General features: G+C 34.1%; 1 protein-coding gene across 4 annotated transcripts in view; it reads left to right on the plus strand.

The window, feature by feature from the left end:
- Positions 1-22,972, plus strand: part of LOC100167808 — a 100,789-nt gene that overhangs the window by 62,194 nt on the left and 15,623 nt on the right. For 3 of the 4 annotated variants that reach the window (XM_003240249.4, XM_016802418.2, XM_029488343.1), the window contains one exon: positions 21,775-21,867. The gene's annotated coding sequence lies outside the window, so the exon portion shown is untranslated. Of the gene's footprint in view, positions 1-19,797; positions 20,192-21,774; positions 21,868-22,972 lie in introns of those variants that run through there. The other variant, XM_001946110.5, reaches the window with a different exon arrangement.

Raw genomic sequence — 22,972 nt, forward strand, 5'->3', positions numbered from 1 at the left:
AAAATAATTTTATACTACGCAGCCTTGGGTCAATGTGGCTTAAATACTCACATTTCACCCAGTCGTAGCTATACACTACACTCTGCAGTACTTGTTCATACCAAATAGTATACTTTTCTCAATGAGTACCTACCTAATATCTTAAAATGTAGATATTGACGGATGAAATTACATGTAGTCACCGTATTAATTTAAAATAACAATTTATGCTAATTCGTTTATTGTAAATTGAGTAGTGATGGAAAATGTACGTAAAAACAAATATCGGTTTATTTACCAGCAAAATAAAGTGATAATAATTGTTAAATAGAATCTAAGGGTAAATAATAAAATATCATAGAAGTTAGAGGCATCTATTATATTAGTAAATACAATTGTTATTCCTATGGTTGTGTATTAGTATACATATTATTATGAATATTTAATTATTCATAATACAATTAATAAATTATTAAAATTAACACAGAATTTCCTTTATTTTTTTATGCTCAAAAGTCAAAACTTTTATATTTATTTACTTTTAACTTTATATACAGTGTAGATAAAATATAAAATATGATTATACCTAGTATAATAATTAATGTAAGTATTGGTATTTATTATCAGTTGATAAAAAAGATATCAGTTTACAATTCGGAATAGGCGTTTTTGATTAGGGGGGGAGGGGCAACATTTTAAAAAGTAATTTACCTGTAAAAATGTACCTGGTAAATGTAAAGCACTCACATCTCTAAAATTGAGGCTCATAGCTTATCCTTAAAATCCATTATTTTGAGAGAAAGCCCATAGTAATGATTTTTGTATATTTTAAGATTGTTCAGTAATTATTGTTATGAAATAATAACTAAAATTTAATTTTAATGTAATATTTTTTTTCAATATATTTATTTCCATTGAGTTTATCCAACTAATATTATTTTATTGCCCAATCTACTATTGTAGAGTTTGGCTAGGTTAGGTTCTACAATTTAAACAATTGCTGAATGTTTAATTTCTGCAGTTCCAAAATAAATAAGTTCTGCCATCTAGCGGACATTTTTTTCAGGTTTGGGCCAGTTTTGCTTTGAAATATTTTTTTAATTTTAAAATATTAAATGTAATCAAATAAAATTATAAAGTTTTTATAGTTTAAGTTATTCTCTTATGCACTTGAATTCATCAACGATCTTAAACCTCCGGATTTGCTCTAAAAGTTGATTATTAAACATTTATATGGATTTTTGTTGCGCGCTGAAAGTCTAAGATTTTAATGAAATCTTGTATAAATGACGGTAAATGTTCAAACTTTCAAATCAAATCTATATGTATGAATTTGAAAGTTGTTTGAGCGTAATTTCAAGAAGTTTCTGAGTTAAAAGTTCGTATTTGAAAGGGATATGGATATTTGTAATCGATTACTGTCTTGAATGTCGAATATAATTTAGTTTCCAACTATTTTACTCTGGGGATTGTCGATAATGCTATTTACAACGGAATAATGTTCACTAATCCCCTAGCAGCTATTAGTTAATATAATAATACGTTTAAAAATTAAACGTCCTCTGAATGGTTACAATCGCGTTGAAAAAATATTTTGATTTATTGTATGAGCAAAATATTGTTTTATAACTTGTCTTAAGAATTGAAGCAGAAAAATCACAAAAAAAAACACTCAAAAAATTGAGTTTAACTTTTTGAAAAAATGACTACGCAATTACTGGGGGGGAGGGGAGCGTTAGATCGTTAGATTTAAATTCTATAGCTACGTTTCTTCAGTGTTAATACAGAAATAATTTAATGGAAACTGATGGGATCAAAATTAATTTGCTACGACGCGAATTTAGACACCAGCTGCACACACCGTATTACAGTTGACATTTCTTGACTTATTATATATTATGTGTAATGTATATTATATATGTATACCTATGTTATTTTGTTGTACCTTGAATTCGGCTATGGATCTAGGAGTTCTGTTTTCCCGAAGAGTCGCCGAAATACGCTCAATCGAAAGCGCCCACGTATATTCGATTTCCGCACAACATAATGTAGTTAGGGGCTGTGTATATAATATAAGGGTAGGTAAACTAGAAACTGCTGTTTGTATTTATAACTCGACATGGTTTATTCAATAGGTGCTATATACATCTCCTATTTATTGGGTTGGCGAAACCCGGTGTCGATCGGTGAATAAAATATTTTTTCGAGCATCGCACTCAGGCCTCCCCTCAACAAACTTATAGAGCCACTACGCTATGTGTATATATAATTTATATATGTATACTAAACAGTTGAGATTTATTGTACGGTCTTGGGGATGAATTCTACAAGTTATAACGACCACGAAATCGGTTGTCAATCAATAATGCTAACGGTTATATTATATTATTACGGTCTCAAAATTGAGTCGAATGCGTGTACGTGCGGTCATTTGTACTTGTCTTATATATATATATGTGTGTGTATGTGTGTGTTTGTGTATATAAATACGATCGTTGGGGTCGTGTGTAATTTATGACGGCAATAAAACATGGACTCTACAGCTGGCGCTGCGTCGCTCGTTTAATTCGAGACGTAAAATCGCGCGCGCCTCAAACGGAGACGTATTATTATTGGAGACGACAGGGACAAGTATTTTCCTATAATATTAATACAATAATAATAATTGTGTTCTATAGTATCAGTATTATTATTGTTATTAAAATCGTATTTTTGTATGTGAATTCGGAAGTGACACTATACGGACTATTGCTTGATTAGGGATACCTGTTCGATAAACATATTATTATAATTTGTAATATTAGCACTACTCACCTCTGCGTTCAGCTTTTATCGCACGCGCAGCCAATTATGGGCTGTCGGTATATTGGTATATACCAGCGTTAACTACCTGTGTTATTTCTGTACTTACAAATACCGGTGTACCGGGTGTATTTCAGTAACCTAACCCATTGGTTGTCGCGTTCTATATGTTTTTTGTTAATATAAAATATTGGGAACTTACAACTATTTCTTAGATTATGCGTTAAGTCAATTATGATAATCGTATAAAACCCAAATCGTTTTTATCCTACACGCCTAGTGGTCGCGATACGGTGTTGACTGCAGGACTCGTGTAGAAAAACCAGCCCGAGACGTGACAATTTCGTCGAGAGAAGATTATAATCGATTTTTTTTATTATAATAATATAGTCTACGTTGAGATTCGTTCACGCATAATGAACTTCGTATGCGTATTTCGTCAGCCCTCTTTGGCCGAGATGGACACTTAGCACGTATTATGTGTGTAAATTACGTCATATATACTCACATTATATACTAATATATTATATTATGTATATGTATAATAGTTACTTACATTGAGTTCACAAGCAATTTGACAGATGTAGGTATAGTTTTTTCTTTTGAAATTCTGTTTGACTCGTCGTCACTCGTCATGTAAGACATATTTATAATTATTACATTCACACAGAAGCCGGACATTTCGCGTATCTAATTCGCCGTGACCGATAGTTGACATATCGATTATTTATCATGGCCTCGTTTATAAAATATACTAAATAATATTATATGTATATAGGTATAATATTGTAAATAGTGGGTAATATTTGTATTCGTCGCCACTGCTTGCTGTACGTACGCACACGCGTCCTACTAAACAACGGTCAAACTATACGTGTGTAGGTTTATACGACTTCAGTGACAGCTGCAGTTTCCCCGAGTAAAATAAATGAGTATATCGTATCATATATTCTCAAATATCGCAAATTATCTACGATATAGGTAGCAGTATACCTAGTCGCGCGCGAGACCTAATTCCAACGACTGGTTCGAAAAGCGTATAATATTATAAAATTACATTTGCTGAACGCGTCGACGTGAGAACCAATAATAGGTATATTACATCGAGTTTGCAATGTACGCGTTTACGTGTAAAATATATACCTAGGTAGTTTGGAATCTCTGAAAGAACAAACGCGATGAACGGCTGAGACACGCGATCGACCCTACCATCGTATATAATTGTGCAGTACTTCCGTGCTTCTCTGTAATGGTGTCGGTGGCGCCCCGAAAAATCATCAGGATTTAACAACGTAATTTACATTTTCCGCGTATCCGACGCCTAACCGCATTCTATATAATAATAATAATAATAATAATAATAAACCGATCGTCGCAACATTCCCGTGGTGTTCGTGTGACTCTGGTGGTTTTTCTCCCTGTTCCTTTTTCGAAATACGGTTTTGACTCTCACCCTCTCGACCTTTTTCTTCACTCGTAATGATAGTATATTGTATATTATAATACTATACATACAAATGAATGTATTTATTTGATTTATATCATACAACTGACAAGTGCTGTATTGAAATACTTATATCAAATATAATAATATAGTTGTATAATATTATATTTATTATACAGCCATTCACGAAAAGGTCTGTTCATTCATACAACAATAAGAATCGTTTGATACACATATTATTTGCTTATTCACAATATTGGTTTTGATTCATAATATATTACACATGTGGGTTATTTATCTACTTTATTATTAATGGTTCCTTTTCACGTCCAATACAAATCGGTGTATAATTTTCGACGATTCGATAATGTACCCAGTACATATACCTAATACTGACCACCAGTCGGCCATGGTAAATATACATCACGGTGAAAAATATAAATATGCCAACTTTAGTCGCTAGTGACGACGATCGGCCATCGTAAAATATTGTAAGTGTGGGTCTTAAAATACTCTCAAATCGATTTTGTAATCGGATCCGAAATCGCCAAGGAGGTTTCTATATTAAATTTCATTTAGTGTTTGATTTCATAGAGCCTATAAGAGTTGATGCAGAGTGATGTTTATATCTATAATATTGGTACTCAAAGCCCATTTTTCCAATTATTATGTAGATAGGTATGAATGAAAAATCGGCGGGTTCAGAGTAATGCCGTCAGATCGACTACCTATTTATAGGTATATATTGGAAATATAGGCAGCGATGTACCTACTACAGTTTTAGCCACTAGGCCATAGGAAAACAGTGGAATGGATTGCTACAGAGGTAAGATGGCCGATTAGCAGATGAACATTGTGTTGGCAACTTAAAAATTCGGAAAATACTTTTTCTGAACTATATTAATTAGGAAAAATATCTACTCGAGAGCCTAGACATTATTAAATTAAACCGTTGGTAATATTAATTTATAATTTATTTGTTGGAATAGTATTAACTCAGGAACGTATTTGGTCAAAAAAGTAGTTCAGAAAAAAATACCCTAACCCTAAATTAAACAATTCCAAAGAAATATTTTCCATGAAAATACGATTCCGACAAAATATTGTTCAGCATAATATTACGGTTTTGACAACATATGTTTCAAATAGAATATTTTTCTTACAATTACGCGTTTCCTATGTATTTCAAACGAATTTCGATTCTAAAATAATATGATTCAATAAAAATTCATTCCGACGATATGTGTTTCCAACATGTTATTTTTCAATATAAACGTTTTATTCTAAACGCGGTTCCCTACAATGAATAATTTTCCGACTTCCTATGCGTGAGCGCCCAGTTGAATGTCGACTCGTTAAGTGTACACATAGTACATTTTATGCTGTGAACACTGGAAATATGAAACGAAAATCAAACTTATTCGTTATAATAACGTTTACCTACAGTGTATGTGTGTGATATTACGTCGTTTGGTGTGTACGATTACAATAGTGGGGAGGAAGAAGAATACGGGGAATAATACAGTTGTCGATTTATTCACCGGCGGTTAACCATGATGGCCATGGCAGGATGCTATACACGAACGTTTTCCTCAATCTCCTGCACTTAATTCCTCGCGCTTCGTACAATATATGTAGTTCGTCCGTCTCTTGCAGGTCTCCGTCCTTAATCTGTGGTGGCGTGTGTCCCTATTTGCGATTCATTTTCGGAAAACCCACTGACGCCCCACTGATAATATATATTCTATAATATATTATATGGATATGTATATATGTATCATATAATTGTTTTTCCCTGCTCATCTTCAAGCGTTCCTCCCGGCGGTGGAGCAGGGGTACAACAAAGCTCCTCGGGGAGGCACGCTCGTTATAAAATAGTTGTGCTCAATGGTAGTTGTTTGGTGGTGCAGGTCGGGGGAGTCGTCGTTAAAAGGAGGCGAGGGTTACGCTCCATGTGTGCGTGTATATACGTTAATTATATAAACTCGTTTGCAGTAACCGGCATTTTAGCATAAGGCTGCCGCCGCAGACCTAGTTCGGAATAAATATTTATAATAATAATAATAATATGCACGTGTTTGTGCGAGGTAATACGCGTAGCTGTGTGCACTCACACATTGTGTAGGTACGCTTTAAATTTATAATATTGAATTGTGATGAAATAACAGTGTGTGGTATATATATATATATATATGTGTTTCACGTGACTTTTGAACTCCATTTAACGCCCGTCGTCGCCGTTCTCGGCCGCGGTCATGCATATGCTGTGTAATTACAGGAGCTTTTCTCGCATATAATAAGACTCGACTGTGCACTAACGATTTAGAGGTTAGGATAAGTAAGTAGTTATAATAGTTTATTAGCCAATATTATTATAGTTTACTTGTCGAATTCACAATAACTCACCACCGCACAACCTACGCCGTCGACAAGGATGACGAATGTTCAATGCGCATCGCCGTCGCCGAGCAGACAACGATAAAGTCCAATAGTTGCCCATAATACAAGACGTGTATAATGACATACACCGTACCTATATACGTGTAGGTACCTGCTATGGCACGCACGTACAGATAGGTACGCGACGATGTCTGGAATCGCGTGTCTTGTGCATATCAATGAGATAAAGTACCGTTAAATCTCTCTTCACCGATTTCCCTCCCTCCTTTACATATACACACACACACACACCTACACCGAAGTGTAACGAGTGACGACCTTGTCATCGTCATTACTCCAAACATTGATAACCGGCAATTGAATATTGTATAATAATTAAATATAATTAATATTATACTACTCATATATTCTATAGTACTCAAGTTGAACAATACATGCTTTATGCATGCTAAATCTGAACGAGCGTTTAATTCGTAAGTTAAATCATTATGTATAGGCTCTGGATATACATAATAGGTATACCTATTATGTACATATAATATATACGATATAATACTACTTTTTTTTATTTAATTTGGATTCAGGATGAATCCAGAATTAATTCGTATTTATTGTGGGAGGAGGGGGGGTGGTAGTAGTCATGAAATCAAAAAATTCCCTATCAGTTATATTCCATTTAATTATTATACATTTATACACCACTACGTATAAAGGTACCTTGTGTGCCGAAGTCAGCGAAGCCAGACAAATATCCAACACAAGGTTTTCATATCCCGCCCCGCTTTTTTCTATTGATTTCTGTCTCGTGATATTATAATACAATGGACTATACGCGCGTATTTGATTTAAAAACGCAATTTCGATTGTACCTTAAAAAAATCTCGTTTTTGTGTTATAGTTATTAATTCTGAGGATTTTCGTTTTTTGTGATTCAAATACAAAATAAATTAAACATTTTTAAATTATTTCAGTTCACATGCTCATTATTATTATTTATTATTATACATGTTCTATATGTAGGTTAATATTTATTTATTTATTCATTCGTTATTATTTATTTACTGGTTTATAATACATTCACGTATATTGATGGGTATGTTTGTTATTTTCGTATCAGCTTTAATAGCTTATATATTTCTGATTGCTATAAATATTATTAATACGATCATGTACCAATACATTATAAGAATACTTATATATAACATTTAGCTTGCAAGTTCTAAGCGAGCTCGGCAAATTGATTAGTTGAAATGAAAATGTTAGACTTTTTATCATCGTGACTTGGCGAGATTACCGACTTGAAAATAGTTCGTTTGAAAGACTTGGCGTACGGGGTGAAACGAAGCCGGACGACGGTGAGGTTTTAAGCCTCATATTGTCGTAATAATCCGAACAAACCGATATCAATGAACACAATTAACGAAACCAATGCAATACGTTCATGTTTAACGTGGACACCAAACTGATAGCAGCTTATGTTACGTTCTTCTGCATTATTTAACTTTGATCACCGCCGATTATTTATATTGTTAGCAACTAAAAGCTTGTTACGTACGTTCAACAATTCTAGACAATCGAACCTTGGAATTTATTGGAGAATTGTACTGCCATAATAGGTTTTATATATTTTACTAGATGATCGAAATAAAGTTCCGTTTTAAAAATCGTCACACAAGACACTACGCACGGGCTGCGCACTACAATTATTTTATCAAATCCGGATTCGAAGTTTAACTATAAATAATGGGTCTACCTATATATGTACACATTAACCCAACCACATAATATGTAAATAATACAATGCATTTAAATATAAAACCAGAGTCCTATAATATATAGGGACTGGGGCGATCACCCTGGGTGTGTAACTTTTTTATACATGGTCATATTTTGAGTTTAAAATTCTTAAAACAAATATTGTAATATTTTTGGAAAACTTTATTAATCTCGTTATTATATTAATATGCATCAATCATGTAACGATGAACTGAAACACAGTGTATCCTCCTGATGGCCCTGATCGTGTTCCTCGATAATAAAATGTTTGTTCAATTTGTTTTTCATTTTTAATTATGTAACATGTATAAAATTAATATGTTTGCATAATACATGAACAAATAAAAAACAATATGTCAGGCCATCACTGTGAAAGTCATATTATTACAATATATAATCCGAGATTAATTAAGCTTGCGTAAATTAGTATGAAGTTTTCACTGTGACGGTGCTCCTGTGAAAATAATTCTCTGCGCCCTACGTGCACGAACAAACAATATATAATATTATGTTGGAAAACTTATGCGGCTTACATGAAACTTCGATTCCGTTATACAGAAACGACAATAGGTCGAGGTTGTGTGTGTGTGTTGTATAATACAATTTATTTATAAATAGTTCTCCAGGTAAATATTTTCAAAATAATTTAAAGCCCAAACACTGCGGTAGTGTGGTTCTCTTAAAATTATTAAGCTCGGATAGTTTCCAGACCATCTTTCGTTCATTCGCTGGTAATGACAAAAGGATAAAAAAAAATATATCAAAAAACGTTTATTTGTTATTTACAAACTTATCCACATTATTTTCAAATTCAAGAGGTCAGGTAAATGAGAGATGATTTTTTTATGGAATTTTATATTCCCATTACAACCTCTTTACCATCATACGACAAGGTAATTTTAATACTATAAACCTATTCATACTATTCTATGGTACATCGGTATCCAGTGGCGTAACCAGAATTATGAAAAACTTAATAACTAAGGCAGGGATTTCGATGCACTTTGCATTGTTTTCCGAATCTAGCTACGTGATGCTCGTTATATAACATATACACGTTTCATGTACCTATTGGTGAATCAGAATAAGAAGTTTGTGCTTTGCATTTTTGAGCATTTTATGGTTTTAGAATTGTACGATATATTTTATCATTGAATTCAAATTTAACTCATCCAATATATACTACAGTGACTTACTCAATAATGAAGTAGGTACACTCGACACATTCTATATTGTAGGGTGACTTAAGTATAGTCGGGTTGTTTTTTTTTTTTACTTTACTAACTACAATTAAAGATATAAAGGTCTACCCAACTTTTTATTGAACAGAAATAGTGTTCTTGTTAAATATTTTTTTCATTTCCAATGTTTCGTGTCATTCGAGAATTTCATAATAATACTTTTAATTAATTTCAAAGCGTAGGGAGTCTAACCATGGACGTCAGCAATTTTCCGCTTGTTTGCAGTTTTCATAATAAACCTACTTTTAGAACAACGTTGGGTCAAAAATAAATTAGGTAGAATAAACTTTCACTATAATATAACGGATCATAACAGTGTCGTTTATTGTGAAAAACAAAGTTTTGATGGCCTCGTTAAACACAAAAAGTTGCGTTCATGCACTTTTTTATACACTGTTACTATTTTTCTCATACTTACATGCCAACCTTTGTACCGACCCACAATATCACCGAAAAAAGGTTTAAGCCAGGCGTCCCAAGATTTCGTTTACAAGAAATAAAAAAAAACTTCAACCTACAATACGACGTTTTAATAATATTATGTTTAATTTGCATAATCCATATTAGCATAAGAAAGTTTCATTAAAAATATATAGGTACATTTTTAAAATGTAAAATATTTATTTCATTCTTCGCATTTATATTGTTATAGTAAGTTATTTGTATCGCACATAATATATTATAATACATAATGCTTCGACAACAGTTGCTCATTCCTCTTCCCTTCTTGTTGCCTATAACAATAATTTACCCACCTTATAAATACGTAATAATACATTTTGCGCCAAAATTAATCTCGTACACTTTGAAATTGTTATGATGAACAATACAAATATAACAGAAAACCCGATTAAAGTTAACTTGGTTTAATATTTTTTTTATTTTTGTTGTCCACTTATAAAACTGTACACGCTCACGCTAATTATTTTTAAAAACAAACGATAATTTAAAATGTTAAAACAAAATGATGGCTATCGTTTAAAAATGAAAAGTTAGTGTATACTTCCCTAATTGCCCCGAGTGTAATCCCTTATGAAACCCTCTTCGGTCGTACGATTTGTACGTACATTTGTAAAAATGTTTTCGTCTGACATTAAGTAAATCGCAAATCTGTCACAAATGCAACCCCCCCGCGTAACTCACTAATGTACATCATTTTTATCAGTTACATTATCCGGTGGAGGTGTAATTAGATAGGTAGGTTGCCGTAGGTATATATAATATGTTTTTTAAAAAAAAAATTACAGACATTATCGTATAAGGATATAGAGTACCTATAGTAATATTATGGTGCTCTAGAGGATTCAAGAGCTTGGGTGGAGGGGATCTTCAACCGTAATAAATGTAATGCTTCGAGCTCGTGTGTAAATGTAGTTACTTCTGCTCGAATGTTGCTCTGTATATCGTACCTATATAATATATATTCTATATGTATATCCTCTAATTTGTTTGATATTTCCTGGTTGTGGAATTACCGTAGTGGGTATTTCTAGTATTTACATTAACGTCACCGTTGTTGTTGATGTTGTTGAGGCAGCTTCGCCTGTTGTACCTATATATGCATGCAAACAAATCTGTTTTTAAAAAAAATCATTATAGTTACCGTGGTATAAGTGAGTGCAGTAAAGTTCTTATGTCGCATAATACTACGAACAAATATACTTATATGGTTTATATACATAATTTAACTATTCAGAAATTTTATAGAAATTATAGAACACCAGGAGATATATTTTTGGTTTTACGCAACACAACCAAACATGGTATATGACTGTATTATGTTATTACTTATTGTGTATATTTATCATAGTCATATGCGCATTCATAATATATTTAATATTTATGCGCAGGGTGGGAGGTGGTTCGTGTGTAGATTATAAAAGACCAAAAGATAAATAAATAACAATAAAAACGGATAATGTACTAAAAAAGTACTATGGTTGAGTATAGAATAATTGCAGTGACAGCCAATACTGCAATGAATTATGTATATTATTTTTAAGTTTTACTGCGATTACATAATAAATAATACGACTACTGCAATCACTGGGGATAGAACATTAACATCTTTAACGGTTCATGGACGGCGATCAATTCGTTTGTATATATACGTCGCGTTTGTCGGACGCAAGTGAATAATTATTATCATCACAGCGCTGGTTATCTTTTTTTGCCGTGCGATTTTTCATCTTCCAACCGCTCGATACGAATCGAATCGAATCTCGCCCGACGTAATTGCAGTTGCAGCCGCGGGGAGAAATAAAACGATATTTTCCGGACTATTTCGTCCGAAGTCTGACAGTAAAAACCCATATCCACGCATGCGTATTAATGGCGGATAATGGTTGTCGGCGGTCGAGGAATTCGCACGACACTCGGCAGCCAATTAGATTCGTTTTCTATAATGGCTTATTATTTTATATATGTTTGGCCGACATTCGGACGAAAACAGCGTTCGTTCTCTATATTATTATAATGTTATATACCATCTCCACATAATAAAATAATATGTCCTATCCATAATACGACCGATTTGATTTTTTTCCTTTCCACGTCGTTTGTTTATTATCGATGTACTGCACACGTCGTGAGTGTGTGACAACGTGTTCTACTTAGATATTTCCTATATATAAAATGCTGAATTAGTATAACTAATTCACTATAGCGTAACTAGGAATTTCATGGGTTGGAAGTCTCAGTTTAGAAGTAGGTACAAACAGGTTAATTATTTGCTTTGTATTTAATTGCTTGAAATCACCCTAACCAAGTGGATGAAAATAGTCGCAACGAAGCCCAACCAAATTGCAATTAAATCGATGCAGTTCCACGATTTTATTGTTTTTTTTTTTTTTCGGAATAAAAATCTATAGTATATCTAGAAATAAAATGTATTGCATTTTAAAAATGGGTAGAAAATTATTATAATTTAATCAGTAAAAATATTTTCTAATTGCTAATATTTAAATCTCTGCTTGTAATACAATATAGTTATGCATCGCACGCGTTCTTTACTGAAATACCGTGTAACTATAATATATTAATATACAATGCAATACTTATTACTTATATACCTGTTTTAGTCATTACAATAACAATGCCTGTACCTAAGTTCATTGGCCGTTTACATCTGAACGATCGTTTTGCTCAGTCAGATGCTATATAGTATGGTAATTTGAAATATCGAACGGGATGCTGATATATAATTATTAATTCAATGGGTACTGAACGTTTTTTTAGACGTGCTTGATCGTATGGGAGAAAAAAAATATTTTTTCTTTGAACAGGAAAATGTTTGGTTTTTTTTTATTTAACGTATTTAATGTTGTTTACCAAACAATAAAATTGTTACCTTTAATATAATATATTATTCGAGCCGTTTGCATGCTCTGGGTTTTTTCGACCAACCGTGTGATAGTCTCGAGGTTTATTGAACGTCGCGTATTATTATTTGTTTTTTTTCATTATTAATTTTATTTCTGACGTTTTTCGTTTTCGCACATGATACAAATGGTTAATAACAACGTGCAGATAATTTATTTTACGCATATCAAGTTCAAGGTTTCGCCGTGAAAACATTATACGCTACAAACACATTACACATACACACACTTACCCATATCCGGATAACAATAATGCTCAAGGAGATTCGTACATCGTCATCGACGTCTATTGCGTTCTACGTCATAATAATATTTTGTCGAATCTTTTCGCCGCATAATATTATACTTCCTATTATTATTATTATTATTGTTATTATTATTATACGTATTTATTATCTCGGGCGTCGAAGGGTTATCGATTCGCAATCGTAAAGTTTCGTTAATTATAAAATAACAAATTTTAATTCGATTTACAGACTTTCCCCTCTCCTCACATCCTGCTGTCGTAGGTCGTAGACTTACAGGTGAATCGCGTTCGCATTAAACGTACATCATAATATTCATCTATAATGGATGCTGTGCTGCTGCACCGCGTGTTTTCTTCTCACACACACACACACACACACACACACAATGCTTGACCTTTCACTGGGATCGCCCCGAACAATGGGCAACCGGTTTGTTCACGGCCGACGATTCGCTCTTTGTTTTGTCCTCGGCAACTACGACGACGAAGAAGACTTGTGTGTGCGTGTGTGAGCTGCTCTCCCGAAGAAATCGCGCTGTAGCCGTATATTATATATTTATATACGTTTTCCACCCACTAATTGACACACTCCATCGCCGTCTCCGGCGCACATACGTTTACTACATTCAACATTGTTGCCAACATCTCCGCCGCTGTTCGATCGCATTTTACCAGACACCGGCTGCCTGTTTCGAAAATGTACCCACTTATCCTCCATACACTATACAGTGCCGTTCAGAAGCAAAGGGTGGTGGCAACGGAGAAATTTTACCCCAGTTCCTATTTTAAGACAATTTCTAAGGGCCACTAAAAAATTCCAGTTATTAAAATTTAAAAGTTATTACTTTTTACTCATTATTAAGTGTCGTACAGCAGACAGCTAATATAATTGCCAGAGTGTTATTATATTGAAGACTTTTTAACTATATAATTTACATTAAGATCGATATCGTGGGTATAAATTCATTTGGTTAGTCAAATTTGCTAAAATTTTTCAAATCTCTGTGACTATTTTAAATTTGTACTATCATAATATCGTGCTATCATGATTCACCCCCTCCCCCCCGCATTAATTTTCCCCTAATCCTGAAAAACTTTGGCATGGTTCCTGTTGGTATTAAGTTAGTAGGTATTAATACTAACCATCGACATAGTCATATCCAATACAACAACCCGGTGGTAGACTCGGACTTGCGTTGTATATTTTTGTATACTTAGGATAAGCACGCCGGTGTAGTATGGTCGTACCTATTTGAGACCAGATGGTCATATTATTATAGTTTTCATCGTCCGTGCGCCGCAGCCCGCAGTGGGATTTATTTACGTGTGTAAATGTGTAACCCCGAAGAAAATAATTACGTATATTCTCGGCGGTGTTTATGCTATACATAATAATACCTAAGTATACCTATAGCCACGTGGATATTATATTCCATGTTCACTGTAGAACGGTCCGTGGAAAAAATCCCGTGTCGGGCAGAGATCTATTCGTTTTGTATTCGGATCGATCGAATATCGTCGTCGTGAAACGCTCGCAGCGGTCGATTAAATCTGGCTGTGAACGCCTTGTATCCTATACACGAATTTGTTTTAACCCGCACGAATATAATATAATATGCGCGACGACGTGTTCACTGCAGTCTGTAGTGATGTATATAATATGTCATAATATAGTCATAGAATAGTTTAGATTATATATATAAACTTGCTACAGTCTTAATACGGTATGTGTATTGTGTACATACTTGAAATCGTTTTTGTTGCAAAACTTTTTTGGGTGGACATGATTTTGATTATGATTTTTCTCGGTCGCCCCTTGCGTGTAGAGTTTTGACCATAAATCATTTCCCATATCATCTATACATGTATAACAATTTGTTATGAGTCTTATATTTTTTGGAATCACTCCAGATATTTATTTGATACTCGCAGAGTTTCCGTTCATAAAAGTCTTAAAGGGTCCATATAACATTTTTTTTAAAGAAACTTTCCACTTTTTTTCCGAAGAAAAGTAACCAACCACCGACGACGACAAAACTTTGACCCACGCTAATAGTAAAAAATTGACAAAACTTGTACAAAAATCGTCGTTCTAAAATATATTTTTTGTCAGTACGTGACGCTTTGTAAATTATTCTCGACTCCTATAATACTGACAGTATTAGTATGTTATCGAATGTTTCTAAAATACCAGCGTCCAGGAGTAGTAGTTGTGGAGGAGTAGTTCGCGTATAGAGTTGTATACAGAGACCCGCTAATTGGAAAATAATTACCAACTTCATACATTAATAAAAGAAACACATATTTCTTTTAAGAAATATAGCTATTGACATTCAGTTTCAAGAACGTTAATTTTAATTATGCGTTATTTTTCTGTTAGATTAAATATGTTAGATTAAAAACACTAGTTACCTACTTTGAATTCTTTTCTGTTACCAAATTATTAATACATAATAATATATATTATATGTTATAGGTAGGCACATAAGTATTACTGTACTATATACGTCTATAATACTACCATTTCTACTCAAAATTGAAAAACTTATTTACAGTGAAACTCGTTTTCAACTTAAAATTCTTAATAGGAGACGCTTGAATTATATCCGGTAGTTCATCGTATAAAATACAATATCATGTGTACGTACATAAGATATTTTGACGCGTGTATAGAGGATTTATTTTTGAGGCTATAATGTAATGTATGATTATAAAATTACTGTGGATTAAAGCGTTACAACATTCTGTGGTTTGTTAGAACCCTCTTGCGTTTATACATGGGTAGTAGCAAGTACCTGTCTTGTGTAATATGTCTTTTTACTGCCTGTGCGCAGATCCATTATACTTGAACACAAAATTAAACTGTATAGTGTATACCCATAACTCACTATTACTTGCAGTGATTCGTGCAACTTCAGTAAGTGCCTGCCGGTATACCTATGGGTAAACTTTCCCCGGTTCGTTCTGATGTGCCACAAACGAAGCGCTTAACTCGACACCGCATAGCCGGTGGTTTACCGGGTAAAAAAATGTATTCGGCTTATCAGGCACGAGGGTCGCAAAGTTTACGGCTTCCTGCTCTCATTGTGTACAAAGCAGTATAACTCACCTGCAGCGTGTCGCGCAGGTGGTGTTCCTGCGTACGGAAATTATTATTCGGCACAAAATCGATATTTCCGCTTTATCTTTGCCGCTAAACGTGTAATTGTGTGTGTGTGTGACCATGTTCGTGCCATACTGCGCCGCAACCGAAATCTTATATCCGTTGTACAACTATCGGGCTTTTGGACGGATATCCCTGCAGTCCCAAGAAACGTAATAATAATAATGAATAATGATAACAGGCAGTTCGTCCTCAGCAACCCCAAGACCGTGGTTACGTTTTGACCGACGCGCCGCATGTGTCTCCCTGTGGTGTAGTCATCATCCACTATTTCAGCTTTACAGGGGCTTGGCCCGACATTACTACAGTTTCATATACGTACATAATATGCACTTGTTATACATTGACCTAGGTACAAATGATGTTGTCTAGAGACTCCGGACTGGTGTTTCCAACAAATTTTTGGTTTCAATATTCAGTATTTCGATGTTCATCGTTCGCGAACAAAAGACGTTTACTGAAATTATATTTTGATGCACGTGTTCATTATAATTGTATTATAATATCCAAGTCGTTTAGGACTTTAGAAAATATACTCGTATGCTTTTGCTAACACACACACATACATTTATAATCTCGGTTACGTCTTAGTGTAAATGTTATTAATCGCGCTGCACTTTAAATGTACAATATATAATTATTATACTATCCGTTGACTTTTCGCCGCTTATAAATTATTATATTATGTAATAACTAATAAGATTTGTTTCCATTGAAAGTCGTAAATACAAAATTATGTATTCATCGAATATTGTAGCGTTTTCTATGAATATTTATCGAACCGTTTAAAAATAAACTTAAAATGCGATTATACACCGATATAAAATAATTTTAATGCCGTTATAAAATAAATCGCGAAATCGCACACGTTAACCTTAAAAAACCAACGTGACCCCCCCACACCCCTTTTCCCGAACGACAACCACCATCAACGAAGTCAGAACGGTGATTTAGAAACGTCCGCGCGGACTTACGTCAGCAGACTTGCGTTATTATAGCGTCGAATAAAAACTTAAACTCTCTGCCGTGTTGCATACGTTGCACTTTACGCGTGGCGTCCTCTTAATATAAGTCTCGGCCGAGTATTAATTAGGCGATCGAACACGTCGAATTTAATTAACATGGTGTGACTCTTTGGTTTTCCCATCTGTCCGGGCGTAGTGCTATATTACAATGGATGTTTCCTCCTATCGCATACAGTGACAGAGACACGACCTATGTGTTTCGACTTGTGCTTAATCGTACACCGGGTGTCCACAAAAACAGGGCCCTACACTATGTATAACTCGCTTACTTGTATTACGCAGTACCCTTAACATATTTTTGAATTCTGTTTGGGGGACACGAGACTAAAATATTGGTCCATAAATTCCTATTATTTACAATGTTTTAACTCTTGTATTTTGCAAATGCGCAAGAACTTCACTTTTTCTGTGTACCCTGTTTTCGTGATGTATTCAATATATTATAGTAACGTTGCGGTAGCTGCGTACACAACATGATATTCCCGGCACTCTTGAATGCGAGTCAAACGTCGATCTTTATTCGTTTTAAAAACCAACCCTATGTTAATACCACCGCGTGGCTAATTGAAGGTATATATTCCGTGTATCGTTGTTTTGTACCGCGTGCACACGACAGCCCTAAATTTATATATTATCAATTCTCATTCACTTGCAACTTACTATTGGCTTACACGAGGAAAAACTCTGCGTGTATCGATATCCAGTGTGCTACCCGTTATACATAACTTATCGGTTACGCGTATACATTGTATTGTGGTGTGTGGTACGTGTTGGTGTCGAGGAAAAACAAACGGATTAAATATGTATACAAGGGCGGCGGCTCTTGTGGGTAGAATGGGAATTCAATTCAGGCCTGGGAATCCGGAATTCTTTCGAGGTCATTTAATATGCTCTCGAAAGATAATCGGTTTTTCCTCCTTGTTCTAGAGCCAAGTATAAAATCTATAATTCTGGGGAGAGTCCCAATGGATTAACAAAACATCGTGAACGTCGGCCGTTATAATAGTATATTTTTAATTACGTTGGCATGTTGCAGTCTATTATTATCATTTTATATATTTTGTCATAGTAATAGGTACCTAATTTTTTTTTGTACATAAATATATATGTAAAAGTTTGTACTATCGTTAACAATAAGTATCAGATCTAAAAAACATCTAGATAACTTTTATATTCGTTGAAGTATAACTAGTGTCCTATCGTCCGGGGAAGTAGGTAATAAGAAACTAATTCCCCTGACGTGCGTTATAGGTTCTAGCAGAGAAAAATAACAGGCAACAACAACAAAAAAGGACTGTCGTAAAGCAAAATATTTTACATTATTAATATTTAATAATATCTGAGCGACGTTACACGAGTGAGTCTAACTTATTAAAGTTAAATGAAAAGTTATAATCAAATACTTAACAATTACTCTGGCTTAATACTTCATAAACTTACTCGAAAGAAGAAAGTTTATTAAGCTTTGATAATGTCACTTTTCATGGCCGTGGTTCTATAAAAAAAAAGTAATATTTATTTTACTAATTTATTTATTTTAAATAAAAATAGTAATAACAGTGATAAGTGATAACTAGATATTATATTATTTATAGTGCGTTCACGACTGGTGTGAGACGAGAGAATAATGATATAAAAATTTGAGACTTCTCAGTTACAGGCGACGTGTATGACACAGAGGCGCACAGTATACGCCCACAAATTTTACCTATATATCCATAACCTTGTCGAACTTTCTGGTACTTACTACATCGACGTTCGTGTCACGAATTATTGGTGATCAGATCGATAGGCTGCACAGAATAATATGACATATGACGAATATAATAAGATCTTTTCTGCGGTGGAATTCGGTAGGGGTACAACGGGTAGAAGTTAGTAGATTGATAAGATAATGTTTTGATCGAAAAACAATTCATACAAATTTAAATATTAATAATCATAATAACTTGGTCTAATAAAACCACCGGGGCACATACCTTGTATCGGAGAAATTGGAAAAACTACAGAGCTTAGAATGGTACAAACCATATTTGCATTATAGTCGTTTGTATTTTAATATGTAAAATTTACAGCTTAAAATTTCAACTGGGACGTTTTCTAAGAGATCTAACACTATTTCGGAAGAGTATCAGCTTGTTGGAGGGTAGATTATTTAATGCCGTGTAGTGTAGGTTCTTGGCTAATAGAATTCGGTAAAATATAACATTAATATAATATTATCTTGTCGCGTGGTCGTCTGCCCGCGCTTTCAATTCTCGCGGCCTCGAAAACACGGCGATATCGTTTTGTTTTGCGTTTATGTATAATATCGCAATGCACAAACTCGAGATGTGCATTCTTACTGCACGCGCGCGGTGTGCAGGTACCGCCGCCGATCGTCGGCCGCCGTGTACCGCGCAGAACAGGTTCAGTCAGTGCGCGTCGGCCGACGGAGTAGCGACGTGAACGTGCGGCGACCGCCGCGGCGATGATCACTATACACACCCGCTCGTTCGTTAGCCGTTATATTTCCTCGACGGTTGTGCGCGCGTGTGCCGGTCGGTCGGTCGTGTGTCTGTTGTATAAATTATTTTAACATAATATTATAATAATATTATTACCGTTTCCGTTATTACTGACGCGTTGTGTTTCACCGTACGTTGCGGTCCGCCGAATTTTGGAAGCTCGTACGTGCGTGCGCATACAAGCGGAATTCGAAATAAGTCCGTCTCGGTCGTACAATACCAAATAGGTAAAATGTTTTATAAATAATCATGTATGAATCATATTTTGGACATTTGGGGTCCCCGGCCCCCCATCAATTTTTTTCCAACCAAAAATAGAAAAAAAAAAATTATTATTCGATGTAATAATTCCTATAGAAATGCAATGTGTTGCCGTGTGTGCATCGACTTGCACATCAACAATCTATGCACATGTATTTTCAATGTATATAATAGTATAATCGTCTACGACTGTAGTAAATATTAACTACAAATGACAGATAATTTACAACAAGAACGGGTATAGCAAAGAGAAGGTGTTCGCTAATATCTAAAACAATATTTTTAATATTTCGCTTGAAAGATTTTTAGTTACCTACAATTATTTTGATGTGGAATTTTACAGACAGGTGTACCTAATTAATTAATTGTTCTATAATTTGATTATAATTATTGTAATTTAACTCGAAATATTTATTGAAAAACAAAAATGTTGCCATAACCTGAATAGTTATTCTATTGGGTCCTTTGTGATGTTTGCGGACTGGGCCTTTTTCCTTAAATTCGTTACTGCAATGACTACACGCCTTGAACTGTAATTAAAGCTCCGATTGTAGTCCTCGTTAACTGGTCGCTAAAATGTCGTTTTATATTTCCGCGGGAAAAACTGCCTTTTTTATTGCGAATGTAATATTTTATTATCATTGACCATTCGTACAAAATATAACGGTGGTGATTTCATGCGACGATAATAACGTGGTGTGTACCAAGGTTTAATGGATGATAATAATAATATTACCTATGAACCTTGGGTATGTAGAACGTCATATTTTAAAACATAGAGTTTACTTTTACGACTGACTTGCGGATTTCATCCGGAACGACGAGAACTGTGAAGTCTCGGAAGTCTGTTCACTGCAGTACCATCTTGCTCCTTTTAAAATAGTAATCTATATAACTCCTTGTAAATTACTAAATTAGGTGTACACTTTTACAACACGGGCAAACGGAAAAAAACGTATTTTGTAATTAAATAATTTCAGTTTTATCACCCGTGTATTTCCCCTCCACCATCCGTCCACCATCGATATAGTAAAATATAAAACGTTCTTTTGCGGTAAAGCGACTTCCTCTCCGTCCCGTACAACCATCGCAAGAGTTGATTGCACGTCATTACAATCTGAATAATCAATTTTTGTTGTCATTATATTTTTATGAAAAACTGAAAAATGTATTTTATGTTTTTAATCATACTCTACTACTCGCAGGTCGCGGCACTCGGCGCACTGTGTCTACACTTACTCTATGTGTATACTGTATACCTATATAATACCTACACTCGTTTCATTTTTTTCACACTGTTTACGCGTCCCTCAAGTGGCTACATCCGCATTTTCATACTCATACGCGAGTAACAATAATAATAATCGATTAATGTGCGTATATTATATTATAATATTACTGTGTCGCGTCACTATTTGTCATATTATTGCGTAACCGCCGTTAGAAATTCCCCCGGAGATAATGGACTTTTTTCTTCTCAGTGTCATCATATGGTATACAATGAATAACATTTTTTTCTGACGCCATCATTTGTTTTTACGTGTTTCAGGAGTATGGAACTTTACGAGATCGGGTGGCAAGGAGTGGGCGCCGTCACCGTTAGATCGTTGGATCACAGCCACTGGCTTTGAGACGTGTTGACGTAAGTGCGCGAAACCGCAAGGTTTTTTTTAATGTCTATTTGGACCATTTCTAAGATCCCAAATCCCAATTATATCTGTATGAACTCGATATTATAATTTATTGTGACGTTTGAACGATTCTTAATGTCATAACTGACAAATCGTATGCGATTATACAACGATATGATTATTGATTTTAATATTGTTATAATATAAGTGTGTGATTTCTATATTATATGTTCTCTTTAAAATTGAATATAATATAACTATATTTCTATACAAATGGTGTAACCCCTTAGTTCCCGCCACTGCACAGATTTGCATTGCAGTTTTCTGTTTGATTTCCTTATGCATATAAAGTAATACTTTATTTACCTACAGCCTACAGACAATTTTAATCACGTCAATTATTATTACAGTTTTATCGCTGATGTTAATGAATTTATCGCACCTAGTTTTTTTTTAATAAAATAATAATAGTTATAGTTGAACATTTTAAACAAATAAATAGTTTTTATAAAATATATTTTGCATCGCATACAATTATCCCACATAAAAATGTTTAAATATATTTGTTGAATTATCCTAAAAATATTCGGTCCCATACATTTGAAATCAAATACAATTGAAACATTTTCAATATATAATATATAGAAATCATTTTTAAAAATGTAGCTTTGTTCCTGTAAAATGTATTTATTAAAGATAGATAAAATTATTTCAGAATTTTACCATTTTGTTTGCCTTGTGGATTTGCAACTATTTTTAACTGATTTAATATTATTACGGTTTCCAGTTTTAAAAGCATCATCTTTAAACCATAACGCGTATAAGGGATCTAAATACCATACAATAATTGTCTGTACCTATACACCCGTAGTACTACCAAAAGCACATCAACTGGAACATTTTCTCGACGTCATATTTTGTACGATTTGTCGTCGATTATAGTAATTTAACTGTGTACGCAAATGTTAAATTAACGGCCTTACTATTGTGTAAGTCACCCCCATCTCCTGTACCAGGGAATCATTAATTATTTTTAAAAAATGGTAAAAACAAATAAATGGATTCGTTTGGAACTTATTTTGATGTGCCCGTTGTTTTATTATATATAGTACTTTT

The sequence above is a fragment of the Acyrthosiphon pisum genome, chromosome A1 (assembly GCF_005508785.2).
Source record: "Acyrthosiphon pisum isolate AL4f chromosome A1, pea_aphid_22Mar2018_4r6ur, whole genome shotgun sequence".
Classification (NCBI taxonomy): domain Eukaryota; kingdom Metazoa; phylum Arthropoda; class Insecta; order Hemiptera; family Aphididae; genus Acyrthosiphon; species Acyrthosiphon pisum.